This window comes from Carcharodon carcharias, chromosome 3 (genome assembly GCF_017639515.1).
Source record: "Carcharodon carcharias isolate sCarCar2 chromosome 3, sCarCar2.pri, whole genome shotgun sequence".
In the NCBI taxonomy this organism is placed as follows: Eukaryota; Metazoa; Chordata; class Chondrichthyes; order Lamniformes; family Lamnidae; genus Carcharodon; species Carcharodon carcharias.
Genome location: NC_054469.1, coordinates 58,598,727 through 58,625,864, shown reverse-complemented (window position 1 = coordinate 58,625,864; position 27,138 = coordinate 58,598,727). Strand labels below are relative to the sequence as shown.

The following is a 27,138-nucleotide window of genomic DNA, read 5'->3' as shown; positions in this document are numbered from 1 at the left end:
GGAGTAGACCACTCGGCCCCTCGAGCCTGCTCCGTCATTCAATAAGATCATGGCTGATCTTCTTGTGTTTCGATTTCCACATTCGCATTTACCCCTGATAACCTTTGATTCCCTTGCCTAACAAGAATCTATCTATCTCTGCCTTAAAAATATTCAATGACCCCACTTCCACCATTGTCTGAGGCAGAGAATTCCAAAGTCGCAAAACCCTTTGAGAGAAAAAAATTCTCCTCATCTCTGTCCTAAAAGGGCGACCCCTAATTTTAAAACAGTGCCCCTAGTTCTGAACTCACACACAAGAGGAAACACCCTTTTGACATCCACCTTGTCAAGGCCATTCAGGATCTTGTATACTTCAATCAAAACGCTCCTCACTCTCCTAAACTCCAGTGGAAACAAGCCAACTAGTCTGTCCAACCTTTTCTCATAAGACAACCTGCTCATTCCAAATATCAATCTAGTTAACCTCCTCTGAACCACCTCCGGTACATTTACATCCTTCCTTAAATAAGGAGACCAAAACTGCACATAGGATCCGAGATGCAATCTCACCAAAGCCCTGTATAACTGAAGCATAACATCCTTTTATGTTCATTTCCTCTTGTAATGAAGGATAGCATTCCATTAGCCTTCTTGGCTCATACAACAACTGCACCTATAGGGCAGATTTCCTGTGCTTGGCATCTACTAATGCTGCTGTGAAATGGGTACTGGGAGCTATACTATGGCTGAGATACAAGAGATTTAAAGATTTTTCTCTCTGGTTATAAGGAAGTGGCTGCTTCGTATTTTCTCATTACCGCGCCCCCCCACCCACCCATTCCCCCTATCAAGTTTATGTTGGTGCTCTTTTGCAACCCCTTTCTCTTCCCCAGCATCTGCTATGCTCTTTCTCCTCTTCATCCATTTCCCCTTCCAATTCCGCATTGCAGCTTCAATTTGAGTGAAGTTGCGAAAGCAAGCAATTCTGAACTTAGAATAATGTGGGTCAGTGTTCTCACAAGATTTCCTGCTTACAGCACACATCATTTAAAATTATTTCCAGTAGCCACAGGATTTGGATAGGAGTAGGGTTGAGGGGAGAGAAGCCTCAATCACACCAATGTTTTTTGCTGTCATCTATCACTGACATATGAACTGGGAATATGTTCTGTTTTGTTGGAGAAAACAAATTTATCACTATAAGAAAGAACAATAGGCTTCATTTTAACAGGGAACATGTTCTGATAGGCAGGAAAGAGCCACAACAGGAGGTCAGTGTGAGGCCCAAGCTATTTTCATTCTCAGGTCTTATTTAAATATTGAAGACAGTGTTAAACTCCCCCCCCCCCCCCCCCGCCCAAATCCAATTATTGTCAGGGCTAGCAAGTGGAAACAAAAATTGTGTTAGGAGCTGAGGACACCAGAGGACCCAAGAGAATAATTCCATGCGTAAAGTTGATGTGGGACATGGGATTTAACAACTGCTGAACCCTCTGGGAGGGAGAAGCAAGTCTGGGGCTGACGATCAAGTCCCAGGGATTTCTTGCATTGCTCAGGGTAGCACCGATGCTCCCTGTAAGCTCTGTGCATGTACAGGCAGATAGCGTCAGGAAAGTAGTGTGCAGACAACCCACACAAGTTGTCCCTTTTAAGCTCCTGCACAGCAGCTGTATAAAAACATTTAAAGGTATCAACATTGAAGTAGGCAAGCATGACAAAAAAAATTAGAGAGGACATTGGGTAGCACTCCTGCTTGTCCTGGTCCACTGCAACCTCTTTCTAACCACTGCTGCCATGGTTTGGCTGATAGGCCAAATCCCGAAGTTAATACTGTGAAATGCTGGCGTGTATGAGTGACTGCAATGAAGTTTATGGCGTAACATTTATTTTAACTGCAGTCTGAAATTGAATGCTTCTATATTAAAGTAGATTTAATGTTGCATCTAATTTTTGATATACATAACATAATAACAATGCAGTCCCATTAACTATTAAACTGCTGACCACCCATCCTCTGATCCTGGCCTCGATGCTAGCTGGCAATGTAAATGGTTCTTTCTTCTAAGGTACTGACCATTCTCTTTCAAAACCATCATCATCAGCTCCTGTTCAAAAAAGCACCCTTGAATTCCCTGTTCTTGCAAACTACCGCTTCATCTCTAACCTTCCTTTCCTCTCCAAAAACTGTATCTTTTCTTCAACTTTATCTTGAAATCTCTTGGAACGTGTTTCCACCCCTGCCAGAGCACTGAGTACTTAATCAAAGTAGCAAATAACAACCTCTGTGACTGTGATCATCATTCACTATCACAACTTGCCCTCTTGCAGCATTTGGCATGATTAACCACACCACATTCCCCTCTGCTCCATTTCCAGGTCAGTGAGGCTGCCCTTGCTTGATTTGATTTTTAACCATCCAAGCAGAGCCAAGACTCCTCCAGCAATGGCTTCTCTTTCTGCTCGCTACGATTATCTCTGGACTCTCCATGATGTACTATTGATGCAATCTTAACCGCTCCTCTTGCCTAGATCCATTTATGCTCGTGATAATCAGTTCTACCTCACTACCACAAAAGCAAAATATTGTAGATGCAGGCAATCTAAAATAAAGTCAGAAAATGCTGGGATTACTCAGCAAATCTGGAAGCACTTGTAGAGGGAGAAACATTTCCGGTCGATGACCTTTCATCAGAACAGATTCCTGACCTGCTGAGTATTTTCAGCATTTTCTTTTTTTATTCTACTTCTCTGCCACCTCTCTTGACCCTTCCATTGCATCTGTGTTGTCTGACTGCTTGTCTGACATCCAGTCCTGGATCAACTGCAATTGCATCCAATTAAATGCCCCCTGAGCAAGGGCATTAGGGGTGGGCAATAAATGCTGCCTAACCAGCGATGCCCATATCCCAAGAACAAATAAAAATTTTAAAAATTAAAGGTTGGGAAAACTGAAGCAATGTTCTTCAACACACTATAAACTTATACTCTCACCATTTGATTCCATCCCCATCCTTGACCAGCAACTCTTGTTCATTCAGAATATTCACAACCTTAGCATCCTTTTTGACTTTGAACCAAGCTTCTAACCCCATTTCCTCTCCATTCTATAGACAGCTTATTCTCCTGTATAACATCCCCTATTTAGCCACTGAAATGTTCATCCATACTTTACCACCTCCAATATCAAGTATTCCAGTGGTCGCTCAAAGCTTAGCCATTAGCCATCTTTATCCTCTGTTAACCTCATCCCATCCTAAACTCTGTTGCCTGTATTGCACCCTGCACCAAATCTTGCACTCTCATCACCCTTATCCTTGCTAACTTATAGGCTTCTGGTTTGCGAAAGGTTCAGGTGTCAATTTTCCATCCCTAGCGCAACATGCAAAATTGACGGGCAAGAAAAGACCAGTTGGTCTATTGAGCCTGCCTCACGTCATGATGGTTGCAGCAGCATGGTGTACAACTTCTTTCCACCACAGCCCTCTCCCCCGCCTTCAAACTATCCATTCCTGTCATTCAGGGCTCTTGTACATCTCCCCTCTTCTCACCCCAACATTTGAAACCATGCCTTCAGCTGGTTTCCATGCTTTGGAATTCCCTCCTTTGATCGCCCCCATCATAAAATCTCCTATGAAGTGCCTTGGGATGTCGTTTCTATGCTAATGGTGCTATATAAATGCAAGTTGTCATAGAACTATTGTTGCTAATATTGCTTGAGTGACTCCCTGCTCCTCTTTGAATAGTTCCATTGGATTGATGAGGCCCAGGTTTAGTGTTTCATCTGAACGACAGCATCTCCAGCAATGTAGGAGCAGCACCCCAACATATATTGCAGTGTCTGCTTAGATTGTATTCTCAAGTTCTGGAGTGGGGCCTCAACTCACAACATTCTGAACTGTAGAAAACAAGGGTATGTCCAGTGGAGCTCTGTTCAAATGCTCCGTTTGCTTGGATGCCATATACTACCTATGAGGCCAGATTAGTCCAGCTGATAAGAGTTATATATTTATCGTGTCATGTTAGGTATGGTCTAATATAAACATAGCTACTCCATATCCATATTAGCAACATTGCAAGTATTAGGGCACCATGTCAGTCTCAAATATTGAGTGCCATATCCCCTTTGACACTTTTATTTTTATAATTACAAGGTACGCTCAATAGTGTTCTGAGAACCAAATCTATTTTATAATTATTAGTCTTTTAATTAATGGTGTTTATGTAAACACAAGTATTTTTGTGTTAGATATTAACTTTACAGACTGCTAAATCACCACCCATTGCTTCCTCCCATCCTCCTAAGCAGTATAATTACACGGTAAGAACTAGACTTAATTAACTTCATTTTTAATTAGTAACGCTGGAGCCAGGAATATGTTCTACTTTTGTTAGAGAAAGCAAATTTATCGTACTAAATAAGAACAAAGGACAATGGGCTTGATTTTAACTAGGAACATGTTCTGACAGGCAGGAAAGAGCCACTACAGGAGATCAGTGTGAGGCCCAAGCTATTTTCATTCCCAGGCCTTATTTAAATATTGAGCTCAGTGTTCCCGCCTCCCACCTCCACCACCCCAAATATCATTAGAAGTAACGTCAGGACTGGCAAGTGGAAGCAGAAATTGTGTTGGGAGCTGGAGGACCCAAGAGAATGGTTCTATGCATAAGGTTGATGCTAGACATGGGATTTGGCAACTGATGGTGGCCCAGGGAGGGAGAAGCAAGTCTGTGGCTTGTGATGGAGGCCCCGGGATTTCTTGCATGGCCCAGGATAGCACCGATGCTACCGCTAAGCTGTGTGCTTTTGCAGACTGGCGGCATCAGGAAAGCAGCATGCACACTACCCACAAAATTGCCCCTTTTAAGCTTCTGCGCGGGAGCTGCATAAGGATATTCAAAGCTGTCGTGTATTGAAATAGACAGGCAGGCATGCCAAAAAATAATTTAGAGAGGACATTGGGTAGTCCTCCTGCTCCTCCTGGCCCATTGTAGCTTCTTTCTAGCCACTGCTGCCATGGTTTGGCAGGTGGGCCTCCCAAATCTCGAAGTTAAAACGCCATTGGCATGCTGATGACATCAACAGGTCACAAATTTAACATTAAGATTAGGCCCCTGTCTACCTGCACCTCAAAGTCAGTGGAAATAAAATGCTACCGTGCCAGTAAATGGATTTGGATGATTTTAACCCCTTGTGCACCCTGATCCAGCCAGGTGAAGTTTAACATTGAGGCTTATTTGTATAAAACTCTACTAGGGGAATAAGAACATTTCAGTTGCTCAACAATAAACTTAACAGCTCATTAACAAATTGCAAAAGATTTAATTGAGCAAGGCGGGCTACTTAGATTTCAATAACTGGAATCTTTTCAAGTTTAGCTGCCCGCTGAGCAAGTGACAGCTTGAAACTATCCTATGCTCTACTAGCTTGAAGAGGCAGAGATCGTTCCATGTTTTAATGGAGAAGTGGATTAACATTGGAGGCAGAGAAAGATATGGGGAGAGGCAGGATAGTGGATTAATTTTGGGTTAACCAAGCAAAGGTACAGTAGGTGTGATAGTCTAACTGATCATCTCTGTGCGGCAAACTTAAATGATTCTTCAATATTAGCTCTACTGTTATGTCTGCTGCATTAGTTCCTGAACAGATGCACTTTCCACTTATGTCATTGATACTGTCCTAATTGTACAAAAACTTGTTTACACTTTGGTACGATAAGGGATAAAAAGTTGCATTTATATAATGCCTTTCACATTCTCAGGATGTTCTAATGCACTTTTTAAAAATTCATTTACGGGATGTGGGTGTCACTTGTTAGGCCAGCATTTATTGCCCATCCCTTATTGCCCTTGAGAAGGTGGTGGTGAACTGCCTTCTTGAACCACTGCAGTCACTGTGGTGTAGGTGCACCAGCAATGCTATTAGGGGAGAGTTCCAGGATTTTGACTCAGAGGCAGTGAAGGAAAGGTGATATATTTCCAAGTCAGGATGGTGAGTTGCTTGGAGGGGAACTTCCAGGTGGTGGTGTTCCCATGTGTCTGCTGTCCTTGTCCTTCCAGATGGTAATGGTCATGGGTTTGGAAGGTGTTACCTAAGGAGTCTTGGTGAGTTTCTGCAGTGCATCTTGTGGATGGTGCATGCTGCTGCCATTGTTCGTCGATGGTGGAGGGAGTGAATGTTTCTGGAAGGGGCGCCAATCAAGCGGGCTGGATGGTGTCAAGCTTCTTGAGTGTTGTGGGAACTGCACTCATCCAGGCAAGTGGGGAGTATTCTATCACACTCCTGACTTGTGCCTTGTAGATGGTGGACAGGCTTTGGGGAGTCAGGAGGTGAGTTACTCATTGTAGCATTCCTAGCCTCTGATCTGCCCTTGTAGCCACAGTATTTATACAGCTAGCCCAGTTCAGTTTCTGGTCAATGGTAACTCCCAGGATGTTGATAGTGGGGAATTCAGTGATGGTAATGCCATTTAAATTTAAAGGGCGATGGTTAGATTCTGTCTTGTTGGAAGTGATCATTGCCTGGCACTTGTGTGGCATGAATATCACTTGTCACTTGTTAGCCCAAGCCTGGATATTGTCCAGATCTCTCTGCATTTGGACATAGATTGCTTCAGTGTCTGAAGAGTCACGAATGGTGCTGAACATGGTGCAATCATCAGTGAACATCCCCACTTCTGACCTTATGATGGAAGGAAGGTCATTGATGAAGCAGCTAAAGATGGTTGAGCCAAGGACACTACCCTGACGAACACCTGCATTGATGCCCTGGAACAGATGATTGACCTCCAACAACCACAACCATTTTCCTTTGTGCTAGGTATGACTTCAACCAGCTGAGAATATTTCCCGATTCCCATTGGCTCCTTGATGCCACAGTCGGTTAAATTCTGCCTTGATGTCAAAGGCAGTCACTCTCACATCACCTCTGGGATTCAGCACTTTTGTCCATTATTGAACCAAGGCTGTAATGAGGTCAGGAGCTGAGTGGCCCTGGTTGAACCCAAACTGAGTGTCAGTGAGCAGGTTATTGCTAAACAAGTGCCACTTGATAGCACTATTGGTGACCTCTTCCATCACTTTACTGATGATCGAGGGTAAACTGATGGGGCGGTAATTGGCCGGGTTGGATTTGTCCTGATTTTTGTGAACAGAACACACCTGGGCAATTTTCCACACAGCCAGGTTGGTGCCAGTGTTGTAGCTGTACTGGAACAGCTTGGCTAGAGGCATAGCAAGTTCTGGAGCACAAGTCTTCAGTACTATTGCCGGAATATTATCAGGGCCCATAGCCTTTGCAGCATCCAGTGCCTTCAGCTGTTTATTGATATTATGTGGAGTGAATTGCACCCAGCACTTTTGAGGTGTAGTCACTGTTGTTATGTGGGGGTAAAGGTAGCATCCAAATTGTGCATAGTCCCAAAGCAGCGAATAACTAGATTAACTGGTCATCTTCCTTGAGTTAATGAATAAATGTTGGCCAAGACACTGGGATAATTCTATGGCAAAAAAACTGCAGATGCTGGAAATTTGAAATATGAACAGAAAATTTTAGGAATTCTCGGAAGGTCGGGCACCATATGCGGAAAAAGAAACAGAATTAACGGACAGAATCTTGTTGAGGCATTGGGGATCTGGCCTGCCAGCTGCCTCTTTTTGGGATGGTCTGCTGAACCTCAAGCCAATCAGGCAGTGACAAGGCCAGCAGCCGGCCATCCCCTGGAATCAAGATCCCAGGGATGGAAGTCTTGTCTATCAAGAGCTGCAGATAGCTTTTGTGCTCAACAGTGCCTCTGGAAGAGCCCTGGTTGGTACTGGAGGAACAGGCACTCTGAGTCCCAGGATCATGGAGTGACCCAGGCCACGAGGTAATGTTGGCGGGGGGGAGCGTTTCATGGCATGGGGGTCAAAGGAAGAGGGGTGCAGGGAGGTTGGCAGCAAGGGCATTGAGGCGGCTCTCAGCAGCACCTACCCCTTCCCGAGGTCCAGCCCTTCAGGTCAGGCACTGAGTGCCTTTGATTGAGGGACCACTGCCCCAGCAGGTGACAAGCTGGCAGCATGGTTTTATTTGCTGTGCACACCAAATGGCGATTGGCCTGTCAGCCAGTGGGTTAATTCCAGTGCCGGTGGAATGAAGCCCTTAAATGGTCATTAATTGCCCATTTGAGAGCCCCAATAGGGGGCAGGTGGGAAGTTCGACCATGGGCCTCCCCATCCAGAACTTAATTTGGGTGGAGCTGGGAAAGTGGCCAAGTTTTGGTATGCCACCATCCTGCCTAATTTTGTTGTCCTTTCCTCCTCCTAGCTCCACCACCGATGAGAGCAGAAGATTCCGCTCAACATTTCAAGTTGGAGATCTTTTGTCAGAACTGGAAAAGTTGGAGATGTGGCAGGTTTTAAGAAAGTACAGAAGTAGTGAAAGGGAGGAGGAGGGGAAAGAACAAAAGAGAAGGTTAGTGATAGGGTGGAAACAGGAGAGATTAAATGACAAAAGGGAAGATGCGCAAGGCAAAAGAGGGTGGTATTTGGACAAATACAGGAACAAAGGATGAATCCAGAGGAGCTGTAAACGACAGCAGCAGCATGATTACCAGCATCTACTATCTGAAAAAATGGGAGTAATGGTTTTGACCCTAATTGTTGAACTTGATGTTAAGTGCAGAAGGTTGTAAAGTGAAACTGAAAGAACTCTGTTTTATTTTCAGATTATGCTGTCGGATCCTTTTGGCCACTTGACCAAGTAGCTGGGGTCTTAATTTAACATAAGAACATAAGAAATAAAAGCAGGAATAGGCTGTTCAGCCCCTCAAGCCTGCTCTGCCACTCAACATGACAGGTGTGGCCTTATTTCCAAATTCCCGCCTGCCACACTCCCATAACCCTCAACTCCTTTGTCAATCAACAATCTGGTTAGCCCAGCCTTGGACAGATTCAATGACTTAGCTTCCACTGTTTGTTGGGGAAGAGAATTCTAAACACTAACAACCTGCTGAGAGAAGAAATTCCTCCTCAGCTCCGTCTTAAATGGGAGACCCCATTTGTTGAATCTGTGCCCCCTAGTTTTAGATTCCTCATGAGGGAAACACCCTCTCATCGTCGACCCTGTCATATATGTTTCAATAAGATCATCTCTTCTAAAGCCCAATGGATATAGGCCTAACCTGTTCAACGTTTCCTCATAAGATAAATCCCTCATCCCAGGAATCAGCCTAGTGAACCTTCTCTGGATTGCTTCCAATGTAGGTATCTCCCTTGTTAAGTAAGGTGACCAAAATTGTAATAGTACTCAGGTTTGGCCTCACCAATGCCCTGTCCAGTTGTAGCAAGATTTCCCTATTTTTAAATTCCATCCCTCATGAATAAAGGCCAACATTCCATTTGCTTTAATAAAGCAGAAAATGCTGGAAAAACTCAGCAGGTCTGACAGCATCTGTGGAGAGAGAAACAGAGTTAACGGTTCAAGTCCATATGACTCTTCTTCAGAGCAGAACTCTTCTCCAGCTTTGAAAAAGAGTCACATGGACTTGAAAGATTAACTCTGTTTCCCTCCCCACAGATGCTGTCAGACCTGCTGAGTTTTTCCAGCACTTTCTATTTTTATGTCAGATTTCCAGCATCTGCAGTATTTTGCCTTTATTTCATTTGCCTTACTTGCTGTACCTGCATGCTAACTTTCTGTGATTTATATGCAAGGACACCCAGGTCTCTCTGTTTTGCAGGATTCTGCAGTCTTTCCCCATTTAAATAATATTCTGCTTTTCTATTCTTCCTGCCAAAGTGAATATCTTTACATTTTCCTTCTCAATTCACCTATTTATATCCCTTTGTAGACTCTTTGTATCCCCCTCACAACTTGCTTTCCTACTATCTAGTGAATTTGGCTACAATACAGTCAGTACATTTATCTAGTTTGAAAGACAATTCCAACAATGCAGCACACCCTCCGTACTGCACTGAAGTGCTTGACAGATTTTTGATCTACTAGAGAGTTGAAGTTATGGAGGGATGGCAGGAAAGTGAGGTTGAGACTATGAACAGATTAACCATGATCTTATTGAATAGAGGAGCAGGCTCGAGGAGCCAAATGGTCTGCTGCTGCTACTTCTTATGTTCTTCAGCATCAGCGTAAGTCGTATGTTGAAATCTTGGACTGAAGCTTGGACCCAAAACTTGCTAAGTGTAACCACCTTAGCCAGTCTGACAACTTTGTGGGATAACACTTCTGACAGTTCAGCATTCCTCCTGCATTGTAGTTATTCCAACTGCTACAGAAGGAGCTGTTGATAAATTAGAACAAATTTGCTGAAGTCTGTTGCTCTACTCCGCAAGTCTCATTTTTGTATGCCCACCCCACACCACCTCCCCCGCCCTTAACCCCAGTAGGCATTTTGGGGACTTTATTGGAGTGGGCAAACAGATTACCTGCTACTTGGCTTCAGCCAGTGCCATTGGTAAACTGCCAGAAGGTAATTGGAAATTGCCAGATAGCTTACTTTCTATTTTGTTTTTGACATCTGTAGTGGGTTTGGGAATTTTTGGACCAAGAACGGCTGCTTATGTTTGGTGCTGATCAATCACAGAGCCTAGTTAAAATAATTGTCTTATCTTGTTTTTGGCTTCTTGTTATTCTTGGTTCCATCTACACATCGGATGTCAGGAAATTCAAGAAACGTACTTAATATTCAGAGACTTGAGGACCATGTGTAAATAAATCTTTTGATTACACGTAAAGAAGCTAGCATTTGTAGTCCTTACATCAGATCTGCATGAAATTAGCTAATCTAGATGTCACATTAATTCTATCTATGTAGAACTGAAAAAATTGCCTATGCTTTCCACTGAGGTGAAATCAGTGAGATTAATATCTAATGCTGCAGCAGAGGTAGGTGTGCGGGTTGGAGTATGGAGTTTGGAAGATAAGAGGAAATGTTCATTAAGGTCACAGGCCAAGATTGAGTAGTGGAGATATGAGGCTGGATAAAGAGTTTGGAGTTTGTCTGATTACCTTAGGAGGATTAGCAAGTATTTATACAGAACCTTCCCTCAGGAGATTAAGTAGAGTTATTGATAGAATACATTGTACATAGTCTGTCAAAAGCACAGTCCTAATGGGACCAATGATCTCCTATGTTTGCTCATATTAATATTGAGTCAGTATGAAGTAAAATCTGTATATGTAGAGGAATGATGTGCATTCCTCTCTCCTCCCTTCAGTGGATATTAGTTTTCTGAATCACATAATTCTATACACATCAGTCTCTCTACACATCAGTCAGGGAACTCACTTGTTGTAGCTGTGGTTATCTAACATGCTTGAAGTATGGTACTGCTCAGGCTGCAGCATTTCCACCATTCTTTCATTCGTTTTTTCTGTCCCTGCTCTCTCTCTGCCTGTTCTCTCTATCTGAGTCTTTTGGATGCACTTTCACTTTTTAAAAAATCTCTCCTTGTTGTTGTTAGCAAATTGTTGCAGTAATTGCAAAAGCTGTGATTCTAGCAGCAGCAATTGAAAGCACATACAGTGCTGAAATTCCATCTCTGTTTTAATTCAGTTTGTGTGTCTGATTTAGGAGACTCTTAGTGCAAATCTGGGATGACTCCGCTCTAAGTGTGGTAGTGGGCAGGAAAAAGGACGTTTTGCCTGCCAGCCACAATGGCAGGTTTCCGCGCAGTGTCATCCCATTCCGGCCCCATTAATTGCGCATTCCTGGGAAACATGCCAGGTTGCTGATGAACCATCCTCTGATTCGCCCACTCCACCACCACATCAGGCCTTCAGTAAACCGGGTGCCATATTTAAAGGCTGCCCCTGCAAAGAGCTAGCACTCTTCAAGGGATGGGAAGCTACTCGGAACTGGATGGCTGCCAAAGGGAGGAAACATGCTGCCCCCAGATTTAGCGACACCTCCCTGAAGTGTCTACTGGACACAGTGGAGGCCGGCCGCGATGTCCTCTATCTCTCCTCCGGGCAAAGACCAGCAAGCAAGGTCACCAATCCAGCTTGGGAGGTGGTGGCAGTGGTGGTCAGTGCCAATGCCCTGCAAAAGAGGACAGCCATCCAGTGCAGGAAAAGGATGAATGGTCTCATCCGTTCTGCCAGGGTAAGTCACTCTTCTCATCACTCTCAACTCTCACACTCACAAACCCATCACACATTCACAGGGATCTCACATCTCAAGGGACAATACCACTAATTTTCACACGTACCCTCACATCTCCATCAGGCTCATAACCGCTGGAGCTCATGTCCTTGTCCCATCCATGGCTCCGGTCATGACACTAAAATTCCATGCAGTGTCATGTGTCCTGCTCACACTTCATCTGTTTTCATGCAGGAGAAGCTGGCTTACAGCAGCAGGGAGAGGTCCCAGACCGGGGGTGGGGGTGGGGTGGGGGGGAGTTTTTGGAGTGGCCCACATTAGGCCCCTCACTCACTTTGAGGAGCGAGCCATGGCACTGACTGATGAGGATGTGGACCATGCCTGCAATGATGGTGAGATTGTCGGCGAACACCCACATGAGGGTCCTGCATCACATCATCCCCCTCACAACACAATTGTGAGTGTTCTCTCTCCTGCTTTTGGCTCTGCTGCCATGCACTAATTATCTCTACTTTGGTTAACAAGGAGCTCTGCCAAGCAATGGACACTCTCAGCCAGCCAGTCCCTCAGCTCCATCCACATCCTCACCACCAGCCAAGGGGTCACCTCCTCCATTGAAGAGCTGGAAGTTAGCAGCCTGGAAGACCTGTCACAGCGCTTACCCACTCCCTCCACCAGCACAGAGACACACACCTCGGTGGGAGCTAGATCTAGAGCAGGCTGGGGTTCACAATCTGGTGGTCACTGCATGGACATGTGTCTGCAGCAGGAGGAGGCATGTTCAGCTGAACTCCTGGCACACAGAGGACTGCTGGGAAGACGCATCTGTGAGGTCTAAGACAGATGATGAAACTCTGGATTCAGCATTCCAACGTTCCATGGAGAGTCAGCAGAACGTGGGGGAACATCATGCAAATCTGTTGGAAGCCCTCAACAGAGTGGCATGCAATTCAGATAGTGTGTCCACCTGCTCTCTGAAGTGGTGCCCACATGTGCGCATATAGAGGTTTCCATTGGGAGAATGGCAGTGCCATGGAGACCCTGGTCCAGCAGAACACGAAAGTGCATGCACACCTCGCTATGGGTGAGTTCCTGCAGTAGCAATGTGAGAGGGAAGTGGGGCATATCGACTTCCCTCCAGGTGTCCCTTCCCTTCAAAGTGTGAGGCTGGAGCCCTTGGGCATCTGAAGGGAGGAAGAGCGGCAACTGGACACCCCTGGGTCATCCACTCAGGGATCTCAGAGGCTGTCCTCTCCTTTTGAGTCTCTTTTGCCTGTGACCCCCCACAACCTCATCCTCTGTCACAGCAGAGGGACAGCCATAGTAAGCTGGGGCCCTCAAGGCCTTGGCTCTCCAGTGGACCCATGCTGAAGTCATCAGAAACAACAGGGCCAACCATTGCACAGGCTGTCTCTACCTCTGCTGCGGATGTCAGGGCAGCACCTAGAAGAAGTGGTAGGCATAGAAATCTTCACAAGTTGGTTGCACGGGTGAACACGTTTTGTCACTTTATATTCTGAAAACATATTCACTTTCACTGAATAATGTGCAATGTTGTCTTTCAGCTTCATTGACAGGCTTTGCAAGTCCTCCCACTGCATCCCCCACTCCTTTGCACCCCGCTTCCCCTCACCAGCAGTTCAGCTGCAGGCAGCCAGATCACAAGTGATTCTGGAGATAGAAGTGTATGTGTGGCAGGGCCTTTTGGAGCCTTGTGCAGGCATTCTCCCAAGCACGCAGCGTCTTCCTCCATTACAACCTTCCCAATGTCCCGAGCATTTTCAGTGTTGTCTGCTGGGGTTCTCTTTGAGTTGTCATCTGAGTTGACCTGCATCTTCACCCTCCCACTGATCACAATCACATGCAGCAACTGTGCCCCCCCAACAAGAGGCTCCTTTCACTATTGATTTTAGAAGCATGGTGGTAGTTAAGTATGTCTTAGCATGTTATGATTTGGCAGATGATGTGTGCCAGGCTGATCAAATCCACAAAGGAAACTTGATCATGTGATCACAACGGTTTTGCAATTTGTATTTTTTTTCAAGATGCATGCCCTGAATTCAGAAGTAATGTCTACCATGACTTCAGAGATTTTTAGAAAACTAAATTAAACATTTATTAACAAAAGAAAAGATTTCAAGCACATACTGAGGTCTACAAATTACTACTATAATAACTCCTAAAACCCTAAATTAATCTGACTTCCAGTTACACCCCCATTAAGGCAACAGTAAAAAAAAAAGATTTAAACAGATCCAGGCAAGTCACCACAATACCCTGGACAGTAGAATTCAAAATGGCTTTTCTCAGCTTCAGTTTCTGTAGACAGCAGCTTAATGCACAAATTCTGGAGGCTTTTCACACTTCTGGTAGATCTTGCAATGTCTTCCTCGATGCATATTCTCTTCTTCATACATGTTTCTCCATTTTAATGCAAATTCCATTGTTCCCATATGTCTTTGGAACTTTACTTTTCTCAAAATATAAATTATTGCATTGTGCTAATATTATCAGTACTCTTTGAGAAAAATAAACTCACTACTTGGCCTAGCTTCTCTGGCTAGGTGTAACATCCTACCATCTCTTTGAAATTTAAACTACCCTGATTTATCTAAAAATGAAAATTTCCCTCACCTCACATTCTAGTTTCAGCCATGTTTACATGTTTAATATTTCAAACCTAGCTTGTTTTGATGAATCAAAGCCTCCAGACCAGCTGCCTCCAATTCCGTTAAAACACACACACATGGAAACTATCCAAATCACACTATTAACCTACTTTTACAATAAACCACAATAATATCACAAAAATTATTATACTTTCATGACAAGCTCCCCTGTCCTTTTCCCTCCCCCAGTCACCCATGTCCTTTACCCCATCACTGTTGACCCCACCCCCCGGCATCAGCTTCCACCTCCCAACCGTCGCCTACCAGCCAGAACCCTTTTCTTTCTGGCATGTCCAGGTGAATGTGTAGGTTCCCTTCCTTCCCAAGAATCCCATCCCCAACCACAATGACCTCCCACACCGCCTCCTCCCCATCCCAAGGATCCGTGTGTGCCTCCGAGATCCGACCTACCACCCTCGCCATCCTTCTACTGTTGAACCCTCACCCTCCCATCCTACCGGCTCCCTCTGCCCTCTCTCATTATTACTATTCCCTCCTACTACACCCATCCTTATTTTGGTCCCCAGGAGACAGTCATCGGCTCCACAGAACCGTCCCTTGCACGTTCACCTGGACATTCCCCCCCATCTTACTCCTTGCTCCACCCTTACTCCTTCCTCCCCCTGTACTCCTTCCCCCCTCCGAACTCCTTCCCCCGAAGACTTTCCCCACTCCGAACTCCCTCCCCCCTCCCAACCTCAGCACCCTCTGACACCATCGCTCCCCCCGTCCAACACCATTGTTCCCCCCTCCTGACACCATCATTTCCCCCCCGCCCCCACCTCACCTCCCATGTACATCTCCATCTCCCAGTCAAACCTAGACCGTCTGCACCTCATACTTGTCAAGCGTGTTTTCTCGCTGAAATGGGCGGTAAATTTGACTTTGGGGTGGGGGGGGGTTGGGTGATTCCGGCGAGCAGGGTTTATAATGACATGCATTTATATATTAAAATGAAATTCTTGACGTCCAGTGGTGGGGAACACCATTGACGGGCAGAACGGATGATCACAAGCTGGTTACACGACGGCATGAAACCAATTTTGGCCTTCCTGTCATATTGTCCGCTCACGTCCATCATGCCCGATGCCAACAGGCATCGAAAATTCCGGCCTTAGAATAGCCTCAGTAATATCTGATACTCAAGGCCTTGAATTAACCTTTTGGTGACAATGCAGGGGCTTTATATAGTTATAGTTAGAGATCTCGGGCTTGTATGGATTGCATTTGACTATTGCGCCTATTTGAGAACCCATTCTGATAGTAAAGAGATAAAAGCAAAAAACTGCGGATGCTGGAAATCCAAAACAAAAACAAAAATACCTGGAAAAACTCAGCAGGTCTGGCAGCATCTGTGGTGAGGAACACAGTTAACAGAGTTCTGTTGAAGAGTCGTGCGGACTCGAAACGTTAACTGTGCTCCTCTCCACAGATGCTGCCAGATCTGCTGAGTTTTTCCAGGTATTTTTGTTTCTGATAGTAAAGAGACCTTCTGATGTTCAGGTCAAGAAATGGTGAAATCAGCTAGGCACAAACTAAGTGCTCTTTGGGTCAAGAATAATGTTTGTAATCCTCTTATATTGGATTCAGTCAGCAAAGATTTTTTGGAAGGAATATAAAATATTTTATGTAAAGCAAAAATATACTTCCTTTCACAAAATATAATCTTAAAATGAGATGACTGCATCCCCAGTACCTTCTCACCCAAGGAAGTTCATTCAACCAGTTGAAGGTATGCTCCATTTGGATATTGTGCTTTGATACGGGGAGAAGATAAAACGTCCCTTTGCCCTAAATGAGGAACGTCACTGCTGATCAACTCCTTTTCAGATTATATCTTATGGAAACAATTGCAAGTATTTTTTATTTAACATTTTTTACATTTCTTTTTTTTAAAAAATTGCTGATTAAACCCAAATTTGTGGGTGATTTCATGATCAGAAGACCTATTACTATCATTATTGGTTCTCTCATCTGCACGTTAATTAAATGCAATCCACATAAATCTGTGATTACACCAGAACTTCACTATGCCAAGCAAATTCTAAGCTTGTAATTTATCTTTCAGAGATCAATTATCAGTATTAATCATCTTTCTTACAAAGTGTTAAACAGTCGGCCTTCTTGGGGCTTGTAGGAGGGCTGGTAGTGATGTTGAAGATCCCAGGGCACTATTTATGGACATGCAGTGAGGTTTTCCTGATGTCTAGCCAACATGCAACCCTCAACCAACATCTTTAAGAAACAGGTTATCTAGTCAGTTATTTCATTGTTGCTGACACCTTGCTGTGCACAAATTGACTGCTACATTTCTTTAAATGACAATGGTGATTATGACCAAAAATAATATGTCGGCTTATGTGCTTTGGGAAGTCCTGAGAGCTGTTCTCTTGATGTAATTTTTAAAATTTCCTTATTTCTAAAATCAAAAGATTTAGTTGTAAGCTATAATTAGCCAAGTACTTGTTAAATGGGCACTGTCAGCGTGGAGACTGGGCCAAGCATTTGAGTTAATTTTATACTTTAGATAACTTTTCACTCTTTACAAACCTGCAGCTACTCTCAGATATTCGTGGGTGTGTACACTCCATGGGAAACAGTGAAGAGAAAGACTACAGCTGCCAAATAAGCCACCCTACCAGTAGTGTGGGATTGTTGCTTACAGAAATTAGCATGTCTGTGCAGGCATACAGTAGAGATAAGTGGTGATAATCACTTGCATAATAGGGAAGTTTTTTAAGAAGTAAAGCATGAGTATGAAGAAGGTGCATTAAGGATTGTCGCACAAGTTGCTGTGGTTGATGATCTTCCTTTTGTTTATGTAATTTGCAATACTGAAAGCTTGTAATACTATAAATTCTTGAAGTGACCATTGCCATGATAGTACAAGAACCCTTTTGTAAACATAAGCATCAGATGAGTTTAACATCCCGAATTAAGCTGGTAGGGGCAGCTGATAGTCCCGCATGAGAGTGAGTCTGTGCCCTGGCAGATTTTAACTGCTTGGCCATTTCTGATGGAAAGTCATCATCAATGGCTATCCCTCGATTCAAGGATGACATCTACTCAGGGCCGCAATTCTCTGCCATGTGTCTCCATGTAACTGAGCGAGCCGATTCTTGACCCGCAGATCATTAGCCACTTGAAGCAGAACATCCCATGAGGTAGTGGGATGTGCAGTGCAGGATTTTCTTCTTTTTCTTTCCTTCTCTGCCACTGCTCTGCCTCATCGTTAAGGTGTTGGATTTGAACTGTGATTCAGCTTGATGGACATGTTATTGTCATTCTGAACAATCGGTAGCAAGGCCCCCTCTGTCATTAAGATCAGTGGTGAAAAGTGATAGGTAACAGGCAGGGATGCACTAAACTTGTGTGGCCCAGAAACTGCCTGCTAATACCAGAAGACGATCATTGTCCATAACAACATCAACTTATCTGTATATTTATATAGTGTCTTTAACATTATAAAACGTCCCAAAGTGCTTCAGTGGAGATTTATAAAGCAAAGTTAAATGCTGAGCTGCATGATGAAATATTAAGGCAGATTGCCAAAAGCTTGGTCAAGGAGGTAGGCTTTAAGGAACTTATTAAGGGAAGAGAGAGTTTGTGATTAGGAGAGATTTAGGGAGGGAATTCCAGAGCTTAGGACCTAGGCAGCTGAAAGCACAGCCACCATTTGGTGGAGCATATGACATGGGGAATGCACAAGAGGCCAGAATTAGAGAAGCATAGATATCTCAAGGGGATGTGGGGCGGGAGGAAATAAGAAGGGCCGAGGTCATGGAAGGATTTGAAATCAAGGATGAGAATTTTAAAATCAAGGCATTGTTTGACCGGGCAACAGCGTAGGTCAGCGAACACAGGTAATAGGTGAATGGAACTTGGTGTGAGTAAGGACACAGGCAGCTGATTTTTGGTTGAACTTATGTTTAGAGGGTAGATAGTAGGAAGCCAGCCTGGACTGCATTGGAATAGTCAAGTCTTGAGGTAACAAAGGCATGAATGAGGATTTCAGCAGCTGAAGATCTGAGGCACGGGCAAAGTTGGGTGATGCTATGGAGAAGGAAATAGGCTGTCTTAGTGATGGCATGTATATGTGGCCTGACAGTCTTTGTGGGGTCAAATATGACACCAAGATTGTGAACATTCTGGTTAGTTGGTGGCCAGGGAGAAGCATGGAATCGATAGCTAGGAAACAGAGTTTGGACTGAAGATAATGGTATTCCCAATACTAAACTGGAGGAATTTTTTGTCACAGTCATATAGGAAGCAAGACAAATATAGGATGGGGAATTGCAGGGTCTAATGTCTTGGGTTGGGCAGATGGTGGTGGGGTTGGGGAATCTGGCAGCAGAGAAGTGGACTTTCTTTGATGGGTTCGAATGAGTACATTTTTTTGTATGTGCTGTCTTGGTCATTTGGTTGGCTTCACTGGCTGCCTGACAGATTTATCAGAGGGTCTCCTCAAGTGTGGTTTGGAGTGCCATTATGTCCCATGCACATCATGGCAGTCTGCTTTGCACATATTCCTGAGATTCCTGGTGGAATTGCATTCACTGCCAAAAACCAACAGCACAAGCTAACAGATTGGCAGCTAATAGAACCCCTGCACTTTAACTGTTCCTCTGCACTGTTTCTGTCAATTGGGAAGAGTTGGCATTGCCCCTTAAGTGTATTTGATAATTTTTGAAATACAAGTTTAATTTTTATGTGGTCAGACAGAAAGGCAAAGACTAAACCTCTCGGAAGCTAAGTGGTATCGTTTGGTGAAGATCAGCAATTTTGGTCTTGTTTCTTATAATTTGAGCTGTTCCTACAATCATTTTGATTTTTGCCTGTCTAAACATAGAAGGGCTCATTTCCTGGGCGGCCTTGCCTGTGAGGTTGATGAGGATGTGTGAAGCTGAACTTGAACCATTTCCAAAAAGCATTTTTGTTTTGAAGGAATAATTGGGCGAGGTTAGCCTTTCGCTTTCTGTGCTACACAACAAAGGTAGAAATAGCAATCACTTGATCTTGGCCGTTCAATCAATTGTTGTCACAAGATGCTTTTTCCATTGCTCTCGTGGTGGCAGGCTCAGCATTTGTTCCGAAGTAGAGTCATATTGGACTCGAAATGTTAACTCTGTTTCTCTCTCCAGAGGTGCTGCCAGACTTGTTGAGTTCTTCCAGCACTTTCTGTTTTTATTTCAGTCTTTGTACAGTCTTTGGCAATACCAAAACCGGGTTAACCTAGCACAAGCTGGAAATACCTGCTTTTTTTTGTTACTGGGTGTAACTGGAAGCTGGGCCTTTATGAACCTTACAAATTTAGTTTGCTGCTGCTGGCTGTGCAAGACCTGCATGTTGGGAGCAATAATGGCAATAAAGCAATATAAAAACAGTTTAAGTGAGTTATACGAAAAGCTTATTCTCTAAATCTACTGAGAAGAATCAGCTTCCCAGACTTCATTATTAAGGCATACGGTGACTGAAAGAGTCAACATTTATTTTTATTATATGACATTGTGTTATTCCATTTCTGGGAAAACACAAATGAGTGTCCCTGCTGATTATTAAGGACAAGGTGCAGATTAGGTTGTAGCAGAAATTTTATCGACACATTATTTAAACAGTCTCTAATTTTGGTGTCCACTATTTCGCTACCTCATTCAGTTTTAAAATGAGTGTTTTCACTATGTGGGACTTTCCTGTCATTCTGTAGCGAGACTTTTGATGCTTTTACTTTTACACCAAATGTATTCTGTGAGTCACATGTTCATATTCTGTCTTGGGACATTGGAGGCTAAGTAAGAAAATGGAGTCCCAGTTAACTGTATCATTGTACTTGCAGAGCAACAACAACTTGCTTTCATATAGCACCTTTTGTGCTGTAATACGTCCCGGAGTTTTTCACAAATGTGTTATCAAACAAAACTTGACATTCAGCCACACAGGAAATAATAGGACAAATGACCAAATAGGGTGCATCATGATGTTAGCATATTAAAGCCACTCGCATGTTTTTAGGCTGACCAGGGAGCTCCGTCAATTGTAAGGAATCAGAAAGCCTAAGAAGAACTGGGTTCCCTGCCATTATCCAAGAGCACTTGGGAGCTAATATTCTGAAGGCACCACTGCCAATAGTGTGTTCAAGTCACCTGTTCCAGTGTCTCCATCTTTGACTTGGTTGTTAATTGTTATCTGTGAAATGTCTTGGGATGTTTCATTATGTTATTGGAACTATATAGATGCAAATTGTTGCTATCAGATTTATATATATTAAGTTTTTATTACTACTTTGGTACAGCACTGGGGAAGTGGTCTATTATTAGAGGTACTGTGCTTTGGGTGAGATGTTAAAGAGACAGTACATTTGCCTGTTCAGATGAATGTAAAATGTCCCATTACACTAAGATTATGAAAGGGTTTAATGGAGTGGACGTGGAGAAGATATTTCCACTAATGGTGGAGATCAGAACAAGGAACTGTAAATATGAAAGGAGCAGATGTTCTGGCGTTTCTCCCTCAACTAATAACCACGAAGCCCATGGTTATTGCAGCCAGCCATTTATACCAGGAAACTGATGTTAACCATTTGCCATGCCCATAAGTGCTAATGACAAAGACACTACTTAAAAGGTATTAAACGCTCCAGTTATTTTGGGCGGACTCAGCTGTTCAGTCAGCTGCTTGTACTTTGTTAAAATGTGATTACCTTAGCTTCTTAATCTTGTCATTAGTATTGGGCTATAGTTTACACTAATTGTAGCAGCAAACAAGTATGTCTTAAATAAACTTAATGAACCTGAATACCCGCTGGTTTACTTGTTTTCTAATGATCTGGTGCATTTTGAATGTTAGATTAATATTTGAGAAGCCTTGCATGTTTTACCATGCACTTCACAAAGTGAATAACCCCAGATACAAGACTTATTATACCCAACAGTTCCCTATGACATTATAAGTAAATGTCTCCCAACAACATTGTGGGTGTACCTACACCAAAAAATCCAGATTAATTGGTCAGTTATTTCATGTCTGTAGCAACTTCCTATATGTAAATTACCTGTTGTAACTCTTTGGAGTACAAACCTGTTTCCATCTGTTTCAGATGAAGTTACATTGTTTCATAGTTTGCCATTGTGAGATTTGAACTCTTGATACTCTTTTGAGTAAACCTGTTTCCATCTGTTTCAGATGAAGTTACATTGTTTCATAGTTTGCCATTGTGAGATTTGAACTCTTGATCTTGGGGTTACAAACCCAGTACCATAACCACTTGGCTATTTAGGCCAAGCCTTTACAAACATGTTTCCATCTGTTTCAGATGAAGTTACATTGTTTCATAGTTTGCCATTGTGAGATTTGAACTCTTGATCTTGGGGTTATAAGCCCAGTACCATAACCACTTGGCTATTTAGGCCAAGCTCAAATTACCTGTTGTATTTTCCTACAAATCAACAGTAACTACACTACAGGCAGTTTCAACAAGTAATGAATTAGATGCAAAGCACCTGGGAGTATCTGGAGATATACGATCAAGCACTACCTAAATGCCAGTACAGTCTTTCTCTTTCTTTTATTCATTCATAGAATGTGGGCTTTGCTGGGTAGTCCAGCATTTATTGCCCATCCGTAGTTGCCCTTGAGAAGGTGGTGGTGAGCTGCCATCTTGAACCACTGCAGTCCATGTGGTGTAAGTACACCCACAGGGCTGTTGGGACACATTTACCTATAATATCTTAGGGAACTGTTGGGTGTAAGTCTTGCATCTGGAGTTGATGACACTGTTCCAGTATAGAAATGCCTTTTGAGTGGGATTGGGATGTTTACCTTCAGGAAAAAAAGTCACATCCAAGACCAAATCAATTGCAGGTCTCTTAACTGCTGGTTAGTGTATTATGGGAACTGGCCACCTGTTTGCTGTGTCCTCAGGGGAAATGGTCCCAGGTGCAAGGGCAAAAAATATATTTAAAACAAATCTTCTGTCCACAACGTATAAACAGAAAATGCTCAAAATACACAGCAAGCTTTTGATCACCTGTCCAAATATCTTCTTATGTGGTTTAGTTTCAAAATTATGTTTGATAACACTTCTGTTAGGTGCCTTGGCATGTTTTATGGTGTTAAAGTTAATATATAGATGCAATGCGTTGTAGTAGTCAGTATCTGTGAAAAGCAGTAAGAGGTTATAATGTTTTTGATGGTTGCCTCATTTCAGAATAGGGCAGTGATCATCACCCTTACAGGTAAATTTATTCAACTGCTAATTTTAACTCCTTGCAATTCAGAAGGAACTTGCATGAAAGTCTTCCTTTTGTTTGGCATATACAGTTTATAAAAAAGTGTCCAGTGAAATGAAATGTGTGCCACGATGAATTGCATGCAGTGACCTTGCTTGTAATGATGTAAATAGTTTGTATGAACAGCATGGCTTATCTGCAATGCCCATCATCAGACTTCAAAGATTATTTTTTCCCTGACTCCAGCAAAAACACAATTAAAGTGCTGAGGCTCAGTGATATTTCTCATGTCAAAGGCTCTGTAAAGGACACACTGTTTATTCTGTAGTTGATGTATTTTCCAGCTCCAAAGCCAGGCAAGATGTAGGAGGGGATTTGAGTTTTGCTTTGTTGCTGGTGAAAATTCGCAGAAAATCATCTTCACCTTTTTAACTAACATGTGTCCCTGTTATAAAGCATAAAGCTATGTGGGGAGAAATAACAGGATATTATTTTCCAAAGCAGACATTTTTGGTATCTGGTTTGTTTTAAATGTTAGTGAATGGCCCATTCTGAAACCCAACTATCTGACCCAAAGCAGTATGGTGACAAATCCAGTCTGCATCTCTCATTAAATCTAATAACCGCCTCTGTAAAAGTAAAAATAACTGAAGTGCAGACTTTACTGAGAAGTGTCAGTTTCTTATTGGAATGCGTGTGTATCTAAAAATAACTCTTTTAACAGAGCCTATTTGAAGATCGACTGCCCAGAATTATTGATTTTTTTTGGAAACCTTGAAATTGTGCTTTTTAATCAAAAATGATGCCAGCCCCTTCTGAATATTTTTATATTTCTTTAATTGCTGGATGTCTTCTATTATGCATGCTGTGTACAAATAATTTTATCTCAGTTTATTCTCACTATCAGCAAGCCAAGAACACTATCATTTGGAAACACTGTTTAGATCAGTGAATCTTCATTGTGCCTATTTGCAAAATAAATCCCTGAAGAGAATTGTCATTTTAATTCCAAAAATGGGACACTAAAGCTTTAGTTGTGGAAGTATTCCACAGTTCTAGTAGTTCAGAAGTCAGACTGAAAAAAATGTTCTACTCCCATTCAATACTACACCAGTTTAATACAGAACTTATTTTTGCAAACAAGCATTTTAAGTTGCATTTATTTCCTCACCAAGTAACAGGCAAAGAAATTATGTTTCTGGACTATTCAAACAATTAATGTTTCAGGGCTCTACTGTTTGGAAAATGTATTTGTTAACAATATCGCAATGCCAGCCCAGCTCTGCATACTGGAGACCATAGGGATAACTTCCTCTATAACAGCTAACACTATGTAGCAAGCAATTAGAAATGACTTCATCTTCTGGCAGGAAGTAAATTAGAATGGGAATGAATATAATTGCCTTGTGAAAAAGGGTATGTCAGTTTGCATCACAGTGGCTGCTAACTTTAGTTTAACTTTAGGAAGAAGTTTATCTTTGTATAGTATCTAGCCTTATCTCTCAAATGGTTCAAAACATTTCAGGTGATTCACTAAGTAGTTTTGAGAAGGAAACATACTGCCCTTACCTGGTCTGGTCTATATGTGACTCCAGTTCTACACTGGTGGTAGTGATGGGGCTGGGGGAGCCGAGAATGGGGACACAGAGGACGCAGGGTTTCAGCCAAACCTAACGGCAGGACATCATTATAATTTTTTTGTTTTGCTTCCTGCCCAACAGCCAGGTAAAGTGGCAGTCTGTCCTGTGGCTGGAAGGGAATAGAAGTGCAGCAGGAGAAGCTGCTGGGACCCTGGTGGGTGGTCAGCGATCGGGGTTGTGGTGATGACCACCATTGGGAGGAGGGTGACAAAACAGGCTGGAGGGGAGAGGAAGGTTGGCAGTTAATGTGTGTGTGTGTGTGTGTGTGTGTGTGTGTGTGTGTGTGTGTGTGTGTGTGTGTGTGTGCGTGCGCCTCCCCTCCCTATGGCAGGGCACTCAGACACAGTTATCCATCAGCCTAAAAAAGGAGACAGTCATGTGCAGAGCTTCTTGCTCACAGGTTCACCATATTTAAGTATTAAGGACCCCAGAACGTTCACCCACCCATTGAGGAACAGTGCTTTATAGAGGCCAGTATTCTGTTATATTCTACTTATACAGAATTTGTCTGACATTTTCAAGGTCCCCAGACGGCTATGGAAGCTCAGTCATTGAGTATGTTTAAGGTAGAGATTGATCGATTTCTGATTAACAATAGCGTAAAGGGTCATGGGGATAGTGTAGGTAAAAGGCATTAAAATATTTGATCAGCCATGACCGTATTGAATGGCGGAGCAGGCTCGATGGGCTGAATGGCCTTCTCCTGTTCCTATGGGCAGAACCTTTAGGTCAGTGTGCACCCTACATGTCCGAGTGAGAAATAAAGCGTGTTGACGTCGGCCGAGCTTGCTGACTTCAACGCACATTCTCGCAATATTTCTTTAGGCGGGCGCACAATGAAGACAGAGGCCTAAATAATAAAAACAAAAAAACTGCGGATGCTGGAAATCCAAAACAAAAACAGAATTACCTGGAAAAACTCAGCAGGTCTGGCAGCATCGGCGGAGAAGAAAAGAGTTGACGTTTCGAGTCCTCATGACCCTTCGACAGTCCTGTCGAAGGGTCATGAGGACTCGAAACGTCATCTCTTTTCTTCTCCGCCGATGCTGCCAGACCTGCTGAGTTTTTCCAGGTAATTCTGTTTTTGAAGACAGAGGCCTGCCTGCCATTAATTAAGTGGCCAGTTAAGGCCCTTGAGACACCAATTTTCAGGCCATCGCATGGGCCAAATGGGCAAGCGGGCAATTTCAGAAATCTCATCCATGGACGGGATAAGAGGGATCAGTGGGCTTGTTAATGTGAGTAGTTTGTAGTTTAGAATATAACTTGCTGCAGCTTACTTGTGTGAACAGGACATCTTCATTTCACTTCAGAGCTGCTTTGTCAGAAATAAGAGGTTTCAGTTCAGGACTCTGTTAGTTTCCAGGCCCCCGGAAGATTCATACTACTTCGGGCCTTCCAGGTATCAGACAGCCTTCCCCTACCCTGGGAACGGGGATTGTGGTCGCTGCTGAAGGCACCTCCTCTGAGGAGGAACAGAAGAAGTGGGAGGAGGCCAGGTGTCCCAATGCAGCTTCCAGGGGAGACACCTGTGGGAGGAGTGGCGCAGGCACAAGGGGTGCAGGGCTAACAGTTGGTCCAAGGCGGAAGGGGCCGCAGAAGTCACCACTATCCTGCTGCCAGGATATACAGGCGGCGAAGCAACTACCTCAATATGTCTGAGGTGCAGTGCCGAAGGAGGCTCTGCCTCTCAAGGGAGACAGTGACCTCCATCTGTCAGAGGATCGGCCCTGATCTCAGCTCCAACTGTGTAGTGGACATCCCATGCCAGTGTCGCTGAAGGTCACGGTGCCCCTCAACTTCTATGCCTCTAGCTCTTTCCAGGAGTCAGTGGGGGATCTTTGTGGAGTCTCCCAGCCAGCTGTCCACAATTGCATCAAGCTGGTTTACAGACGAGGCCAGCCAGGCTGAGCGAGCCAGAAGCTTTGCAATGATTGCTGGGTTCCCCCGCTTCCAGGATGCAATCGACTGCACACATGTAGCCATCAAGGCGCCAGCGGGTGAGCTTTCATCAACAGGAAGGGATTCCACTTCATGAACGTGCAGATAGTGTGTGCCTACAGGATGCAGATTCTGCAAGTCTGTGCAAGGTACCTTGGCAGCTCCCATGATGCTTACATCCTGAGGCATTCCCAGATGCTGAGGCTCTTCAGTGCTCCAGCCTGACTGGATGTATGGCTGTTGGGTGACCAGGGCTATCTCCTCAAAAGGTGGCTCATGATGCCTCTCCGCCATCCAAGAACAGAGGCCGAGCAGCGGTACAACAGGAGTCATGCCCTCAGAAGGGTGGTGGCAGAGAGAACCATAGGCCTTCTCAAGATGTGCTTCTGATACTTGGACTGCTCAGGTGCTGCACTGCAATGCACCCCCCAGAGCAGGTGTCACTGAAAGTGATTACATGTTGTGCTCTCCACAATCTGGCACTGGCAAGGGGGGGGGCACAGTGGAGTAAGAAGATCTTGACGCAGCTGTACAGGCAACAGATGACGAGTCCAGCAGTGAGCCCAAGGACGAGCTAAGGACA

At 43.7% G+C, this 27,138-nt stretch overlaps 1 protein-coding gene across 9 annotated transcripts in view; it reads left to right on the top strand.

Moving 5' to 3' along the window:
• The window catches only part of si:ch211-285f17.1 (sickle tail protein), a 587,788-nt gene that overhangs the window by 316,716 nt on the left and 243,934 nt on the right, over positions 1-27,138 (top strand). Inside the window, exon 1 of one of the 9 annotated variants that reach the window (XM_041184086.1) lies at positions 5,505-5,522. The exons of the other annotated variants lie outside the window; for them this stretch is intronic. The gene's annotated coding sequence lies outside the window, so the exon portion shown is untranslated. Of the gene's footprint in view, positions 1-5,504; positions 5,523-27,138 lie in introns of those variants that run through there. 9 annotated transcript variants of the gene reach the window in all.